This window comes from Myotis myotis, unplaced genomic scaffold (genome assembly GCF_014108235.1).
Source record: "Myotis myotis isolate mMyoMyo1 unplaced genomic scaffold, mMyoMyo1.p scaffold_m19_p_4, whole genome shotgun sequence".
In the NCBI taxonomy this organism is placed as follows: domain Eukaryota; kingdom Metazoa; phylum Chordata; class Mammalia; order Chiroptera; family Vespertilionidae; genus Myotis; species Myotis myotis.
The window spans coordinates 69,907,829-69,915,794 of NW_023416346.1; the positions used below are offsets into that span (position 1 = coordinate 69,907,829).

The following is a 7,966-nucleotide window of genomic DNA, read 5'->3' on the forward strand; positions in this document are numbered from 1 at the left end:
CATTCCTGGACTGCCTAACCAGTTTTTACTTTATCTTTCTATTTTTCATAGTTCTCATTTGGTTTTCTTTGCATTATTTCTAGGGTTTATAGTTTTACTTAGTAGAAAGGAGCATGAAAAAATGAGGTTATGTTATTTTGTCCTGATTAAAAAAATACACACACACACAAAAACAACAGCAACTATTATTTTGTCTTCCCTGCCAGTTCCTTAGTCCAAAATCATCTCCACTATTCACCTGTCTGAATGCTCATAGGCCACAGAATATTACTGAATAAAATAATATCATGGAATTAAAGCATCTTTATTGTTACTGGATGATTTTATTTTTGAGGGCATAGAATAAGGTTTACAGGTTGTATTCTAAACTTACTCCCCTTTCCTGATATCCTGAAATTGTCCCTATATACTTGGCAAATGTTATTTATGATAGGTGATATCAAGATCAAGGATATTTGGCTTGTTCCTGGTTTTCTTTATTATATCTTTGTCTTTTTAATTGTACCTTTTCTTCTTGATTTGAAGGAAAAAGCATACCTCTTATTTCCAGAACTAATATTATTTCATTCATTAATGACACTATTTCCTATCACTTCCTTCAAATTTTGTTAAGGGAACTTCTTTCTTTAGACCTTTCTACATGCGTATGTCTTCTCATATTAAAAAGTATTGTTTGGGTGACAGAATTAAAGGGAGGTAGAGTAAAAACCCAGTTCTGTTACATATTAGCTATTACTTCTTCTCCCTAAGTGCCATTGCTGTTTTCTAAAATTATAATATAAATATCAACTTCATAGAATTGATAACATTAAAATCCTTATGTGTATAAACTACTAATCACAATGTCTAGTTCATTATTAGCTTCCCACAAGTTGTATCTATATTTATTAATAATATTATCATAATTTTCATAGCCTCTGTAAACCACCATGCTGCTTTTCTGACTTTATTTGGCTTCTTTATTGCTTTCTCTCCTATTTCCCCCAAACATAGTAATTATTCCTAAATTCACTACCTAAGTTTTCTATCCTTTTAAGAATTTCTTCCATTTTCTTGGATGACTACAAGTGGCTCCAAATTTTATCTTCACTATGGCCTCTTTTGTGAGCACCAATTACCAAGTTGTTGCCAATACTTTCTATGAAGTATACTACTGCACATAACTGGAGTTATTTCCACTTTTGACATTGCAAATAATTGTATATGGCTCCTAATCATCCTCCCTGCCACAAATCTTTCACTATTAACCATCTGTACTGTATATTGCCTGGATCATGGCTCTCATCTTCTCAAAAAACTTTAACGTATCCTTGTGTAAGGTAAATATACAGCTTCACTGACATTTAGAGACCTCCAGAATTTATTCATAACTTATTTTTCTAGCCTTTTGCTTACAAATCCAATACCTGAGACTGCCACTGTAATTAAACTGGCTTGCTGTTCACTGTCCCTTGAATATACTTAGTACTTTGAAGTACCAATGGTTTCCTTCACCTTGAAATCCCCTTCTCCCTCTTTCTATTAAACTTTACAGATCCGTCAAGGCTCAACTCATCACCTCAGTGAAGTTTTCTCATGGTAATTCTTCCCCTTGTGCTCTCCATCTCATCTGAACTTCAGCTGCACTTAATGTATGTTCATTCCATTGCCCTTGCAGTTAATTTGTTTGTGTACATATTTATTAAATGAACATTTCCTGAATGTCTACTATATGAAAGACACTGTATTAGACTCTGGGAAGAGACAGTTTCAGCTCTTCAACGATTTCCATGCTTTACTTTAAATTAATTGCACATTCAATGATGAGCAGGTTTGTGGCTAACCTTAGCTGATCCATAGTAGAAAGCACTGTTGACATTTGTGTATATTGTAACAAGGGTAAATGTGGCATTCTAGACCATTCCAATCAGCTATTTCCCCCAAACCAATTATTGGTGAGGCAGCAGCAGAAGTCTGCTTCTCACAACCATAGGCATGTGACATTAAGAGAAGACATTACTGTGGTTCCACTGATCTTCCTGGAAAATGCTGAAGACTATAGTATGGAGGCGTTCACTTTTTCTGCTCCTAGTTCCACATATTTATGTGCGCCAATACAGGAAAATATAAAAAGTCAATTGAATATGATTATAAATGTATAAAAATGTTTAATAAAGAAAATAAGAATCATTCTAATATAAATTTGTAGCATAGGCTAATTTACCAAATAAACTAAAGGACACATTTTATATTGATACCTGAGGAGTCAATCACTACTAGTACAACTGTCTTTCCTACTCCTTATTGGATGGCACCTACAGCGGTCTCAATTGTTCTTGCCATTTCAGAGTCAGTCTATTGGACTATTGAATGTGCTGTGTAATGGCAACAGCTGGACAACTGTTGTACTGTTGTGCTTAATTATTGTAGCAGATGGCTCTGTCATGACAATTAGTCTTAAAATGTGCAACATGCTGAGGATATGACTTTTATCCTATTTATGTTCATAGTTTTAAATTTAAGAATCATAAGGAGCAGTACATACCAATAAATATTACAGTGAAACAACCATTTTAGCTATTTTAAACCACTTGTTTAAAAAGTCCTGATAATGAAACATCTCTTTAAATCCTGATCTAGCTAATAAGACCAATTTTATTATGATAGTTCTTACATATTTTGAAATTTGACTTTTAACCCCCTAAGACTCTCAAGAGAAGAATCTCATGGATGAAATAAGTCACTTACCTATGTAATAAGAACTATTTCCCTCTTAATTAAAAATAGATAAATTTATTTATTATGGACTTATATTTGACAAAATCAGCCATTATTTGCTGAGAAAATATCTGTAAAAGGAGAGACATCTTTCAAGATATAAGTAAAGTCAGGAAATTCTCTTGAAGAGGTGGTTATAGCCAATGAGAGGCAATAACCAATTTGTGACCAATTTTACTTGAATCATGATAAAACTTTGTTTGATGCTATTCAACATCAGTATATCAAATAATCCTATCAGGTACTATGGATGTTTATTTTCAAATTAATAAAATTTATTTTTTTCACATTATTCTTAGCCAGTATCATTGAGTTCCTGTTCATTTTAATGCCAAAAACCACCCATTAATGGAAACTAACACATTTTAATGGAAAAACCCCCACAATGGAACAGGAGTCAAACAAAAATGATTTTAATAGTGTCTCTTGTTGACATATCATACCACTTTAATAGGAAATAACACTACCAAACTTTAGGTTTCTAATCAGTAAAGTAAGGATAATATTACTCCTATTCTCCTCAGTCTTCTGATTGTACCCCCAGAGCCTGAAAATTTTTTTAATGACTGCTACTTATTTAGAAGTTACTAAACAGCTCTCTCTCTTCAAATACGTTGAATCACGGCCTCCATATTCACTGACAGTTTAATAAATAAAGAAATATCGACCTAAAAGTTTTCATAGGTACTTTGGATTTACATATATGATTTACATATCTGATAGTCTCATAAATTTATATATCTTAAAATCATAGACTCAGCAAGAAGGGACCAACAAAGTTATATAGTATTTTCTATACCATCACTGACTTGCTGTCTTCCAGCTTGGGCTCAAATCCCTGGAGTAGCATGAGTTTACTTTCCTAAATAAATATTAGAAAAGAGTGTCTTTATATTCACCCCAAACTTCCATACATCTTCTGACCCCTGGGGTTCTTGCTTTCTTGAAGGCCGATCACACAGGATAGTTGTAATCACTTTTCTCCATGATAGCTTTTCAGGTATTTAATGATAGCTTTCATTGCCACTTGATTTTATTTACCCCAGGTTAAACTTAATATTCCTTCAAATGCTTTCCATTTGACTCAGTTTAGTTGACAAGGAACTGTTGCAGTGATCAAGAGGTAAAACAGTGAGAATCCAACCTTGCGCTAGGAATAAAGAAGGGAGGTTAATGCAAAATATATTATCAAACTGTAACCAAAAGACTTGAAAATAGTTGTGTGGCAAGGAAAAAAATCAATAATGATATTGAACTGTCAAGCCCATATCAATGGAAATCTACATAAAGGAAGGATATTGACACTATTAGCCTAAACAAAGAAAGGTAATAAAAAAAAGTTTGAGAGTGAATAAGTTAAGTTGATGTTTAGAAATATAGTTTTAGATGATAAAATGATTAAAAAAATGTAAATGTGTAACGGAGTTAAAATGTGGATTTAAAACTCAAGAGAGTATATAAGAATAAAAATGTTAAAGGCAAAGTATTTCAGACTGGCTGGTAAAAATAAGTATGTAAAACAAATTTGTTATAACACAATTTTGAATTAGCGAACACGTGTTCAATTTGAATGCTAATCAAACAAATCGTATCTGTAAATTATACTTGGTGCAGAGACTGCCAGTTTATATCTTTGTTAGGTATAGAGAAGAGAGATAAGAAAAAAATTCCCAGGAAACATCATGCTTTCATATGAGGAGAGAATGGGACCAGAAAAAATGGACTGTGTAGGTACATGAGACTGAGAAAGAGTGGTCAGAGGAGGAGGAAGAGGAGGACTAGGAGAGGGTATGGAATTGCAGCACCCAGGAAGGAATCAAGTTAAGTTAAACAAGCCAAATGTCAAAGACAACTAAGATGAAGAATAAGAAACAGATATTGGGTTTTTTAGCTAGTGCCCTTTGAGTAAAATAGTATGAGTTAGTTTGAGTGTCATGGGAAGGATTTACAAAATGATTTGAGTAATGAGGTTTTGGAAGTATAGATAGACCATTCTTTTAAGAATTTTGAAGTGAAGGGAATTTTAAAAAGGTATTGCAGCTTGAAGGAAGTATCAGGATTTAAGAACTTTTTTTATGAATGGGGACATCTTGAATTTGTTTTTATAATGAAGGAAAAGATTTGGTGCCAAGTGAGAGATTAAAAATAAAGAAAGAAAAAAATCTGAGGTGAGGGAAAGAAAGAAAAAGGAATCTAAAGTTTTAGAAATAAAAATGTTATCTCTAAGATGGGAGGGAAAAGTATAATGTGTACAGAAAATATAGAAATACTAATAATTAGAATTTGAGAAGAGAGACATTAAAGAATCTCATGTTGTGACAGTGCTTCCAAACCACATTAAATCTTCATCATGTTTGATAGTATTGAATTCAAGAAGGACTCGAAGTACAATTAAACACCAAGGGAGTATAAATTGAACATGTTCTATATATGCTTTAAGTTTCCTATATTAACAATTAGATTTGTAATTAAAAGGTAAAGTGAAAATTAAATGCTCTAATCATAATAGCTACAACTATATTCAATATAGTTCTTAATAATGAGGTATACTAATCACTTGTAAAGAGAAGTCTTTTACAAAAAAAATAAAGAATAGAACAAGACTCCAGCTATTAATTTTTTTTTGTGTTATGAAATATCTGCTAAAATAATATTCACCATTTTTCACCCTTACATTTTTCCTTAAAATTAATCACTATATAGTATCATTACTAACACTTTTTTAATATTGGTTCTCTTAGTTGATGCAGTATATCTCTAATGAAAAAGCAATAAAAAATAAATAAATACATAAATACATAAACAAACAGCGTATTGTTATCTTGTGATACATTCACTTATTAAGCATGCAGGGTACCCTGAAATCATATTCCTTTTCTCTTACAACATTTTTAAAAATGGCTTAGTGGGGAGGTGGTCTGTTAGCTGCATGATGAGCATGGCGTCCTGAAAATTGTGAGTCTCCCTGATCTTCTCTAGTCTACTTTAAATTCCCAGGACCAGGACCTGGACAGTGGTGCATTCGTCCGTATGTCCGCAGATTGTCCTACCCAGATGCCTCTCTGAGAAGGCCACAAGCCCTCTACATGCTTGGCTCCGGAACCAGAGCATTGTGGGTAGCCTCTGACCCAACCAGCAGAAGGTGATAGAGCTCACAGGGTGCGAGGGCAAGGGGCGGCTGGCTGGGCATCATGAGTCAGCAGCTGCCAGCACAGAATCTGCCCAGCCAGCTCGAGGACCAGACAGAGGAGCAGATGCACCCCCAGCGCCAGGACCTCACCAAGGTGGAGGACCCGCTGCCATAAAAAAATAAGCATTGATTTAGAAGATAATGTACAAGCTGTGCACATGAGAAAAGTTCCAAAATGGAAGAGATCTCATTTTGATTCATCACTATTTCTTATAACGAGAAAATTTATGGATCATGTCAGAAATTCTTCTGGGGATATTGTTGACTTAATCAAGATTCCAACAAAACTGGGGGTACCAAAACGAAGATTATATGACATCAGCAATATCTTAAGTGGCACTGACCTGGTTGAAAAAATATCTAAGAACCATATTAGATGGATTAGATTTTATATCACCAATTTTAAGCATTGCCCCAATAGAAGAAACTGCAGGAGGACTTTATGGCATATCAACAATGGAAGATGCTCTGGATGAGTTAATTAAGGATTGTAATCAGCAGTTGTTTGAGTTAATAGATGGCAAGGAGAATGAAGGACTAGCATATGTGACATATCAAGATATTCAGAGCATTCAAGCATTCCATGAACAGATTGTTATTGTAGCTAAAGCTCCAGCAGAAATCAGACTGGATGTTCGAGCTACCAGAGAAGACTCTGTCAGGTAGGTATACGGAGCACCAGAGGGCCCATTGATGTCTATTTGTTTGAAGTGAAACAGGATCACGCAAGTAATAAGGTGTCTGAAGGTGTAGGAATCTCATTATCTAAAAGCAAACACTCAGAAAACCCTGATAAAGAAGAAAATCCTCCACAGAAAAGTGAATAATTGCTTGAAGTGAGCAAGTGATAGCTTTTGAAATTCCTGCATTGTTTTTCGAACATCCTGTATGGATGAAATATACATTTAGTTTTATTCTCAGAAGTTCCCTCATTCTCAATCAGCAGCAGCATTAAGGCCAGTATGTTTTTGAGTAGTTCACTACTTATATTACTGGATAATTATGATTTCCACATTAGAAAATAACTCTTTTTATATTTATTCCCGGCTTTTTGTCAGTAAATTAGACACCCTGCCTACTGAAACAACTTCATCACAGAGTATCACTAAAACAGATGGTCAGACCTAAAATGGACAGTTCTTCATGGGCTCTGTCCTTTCCTTCAAAGATCATGTGTCCTTATAAAAAATAAATCGCCTTACATGAGTTCATGTCTGCAATTAGCTGTTGTACATTGGATAGGGGTACATAGGCATCTAAGCATGATGTCTTTGTATATATGTGTATAATATTTAGATTACTTCTGAAGTATGTCTAAGTGAAGCTTTTCACCATTGTACAGCCAAAATAATGTACATATAGAAAATAACATACAATTTCTCTAATTTTTGTGGTATCTATAACTTACCAGAATCCTCTGAATGAGGGTTAGAGGAAAGTTTTTCCAAACTTCTACATGTAGAAATATCGTAAGTATGCTATACATTTAAAGTTATTGGGTTCTTTGTTTGTTTTTATTGTTAATCTTCAGGCAAGGGAGGGAAAGACAGAGAGAAATGTCGATGTGAAAGAAATACATTGATTGGTTGCCTCCTGCATAAGCCCTGACCAGGGCTCAGGCATGGGAGGAGCCTGCAACCAAGGTACATGCCCTTGAATAGAATCAAACCCAGGACCCTTAGGTCTGCAGGCCAATGCTCTATCCCCTGAGCAAAACTGGCTACAGCAAAAGTTATTGGTTTTAACTGAAGAACTTCAGTATGATTCCCAGTGCTAAAATTGGATTTCAAACTCCCTACACTTAGTGGTCTGAGAAGACCATTGGCATGCCCAAAGCCTTTAGGGACAAGTGTAGAAATGCCATCAGATTTTTAGTTTAATTAATTGTATGACATGACTTCAATCAAGGTGACAATTGGAAACTATTTTAACCTTTTCATCAGGAAATTTTATGATATGCTTCTGTATGTACCCTTGCTCTTCAAGCAAAGGCATTTACTTATGATGTGTTAGTTGTAC

The 7,966-nt window shown here is 34.4% G+C and overlaps 1 pseudogene; it reads left to right on the forward strand.

Moving 5' to 3' along the window:
* The first annotated feature begins 5,948 nt into the window (after positions 1 to 5,948).
* LOC118653453 lies at positions 5,949 to 6,795 on the forward strand (annotated as a pseudogene).
* Positions 6,796 to 7,966: the final 1,171 nt, after the last annotated feature.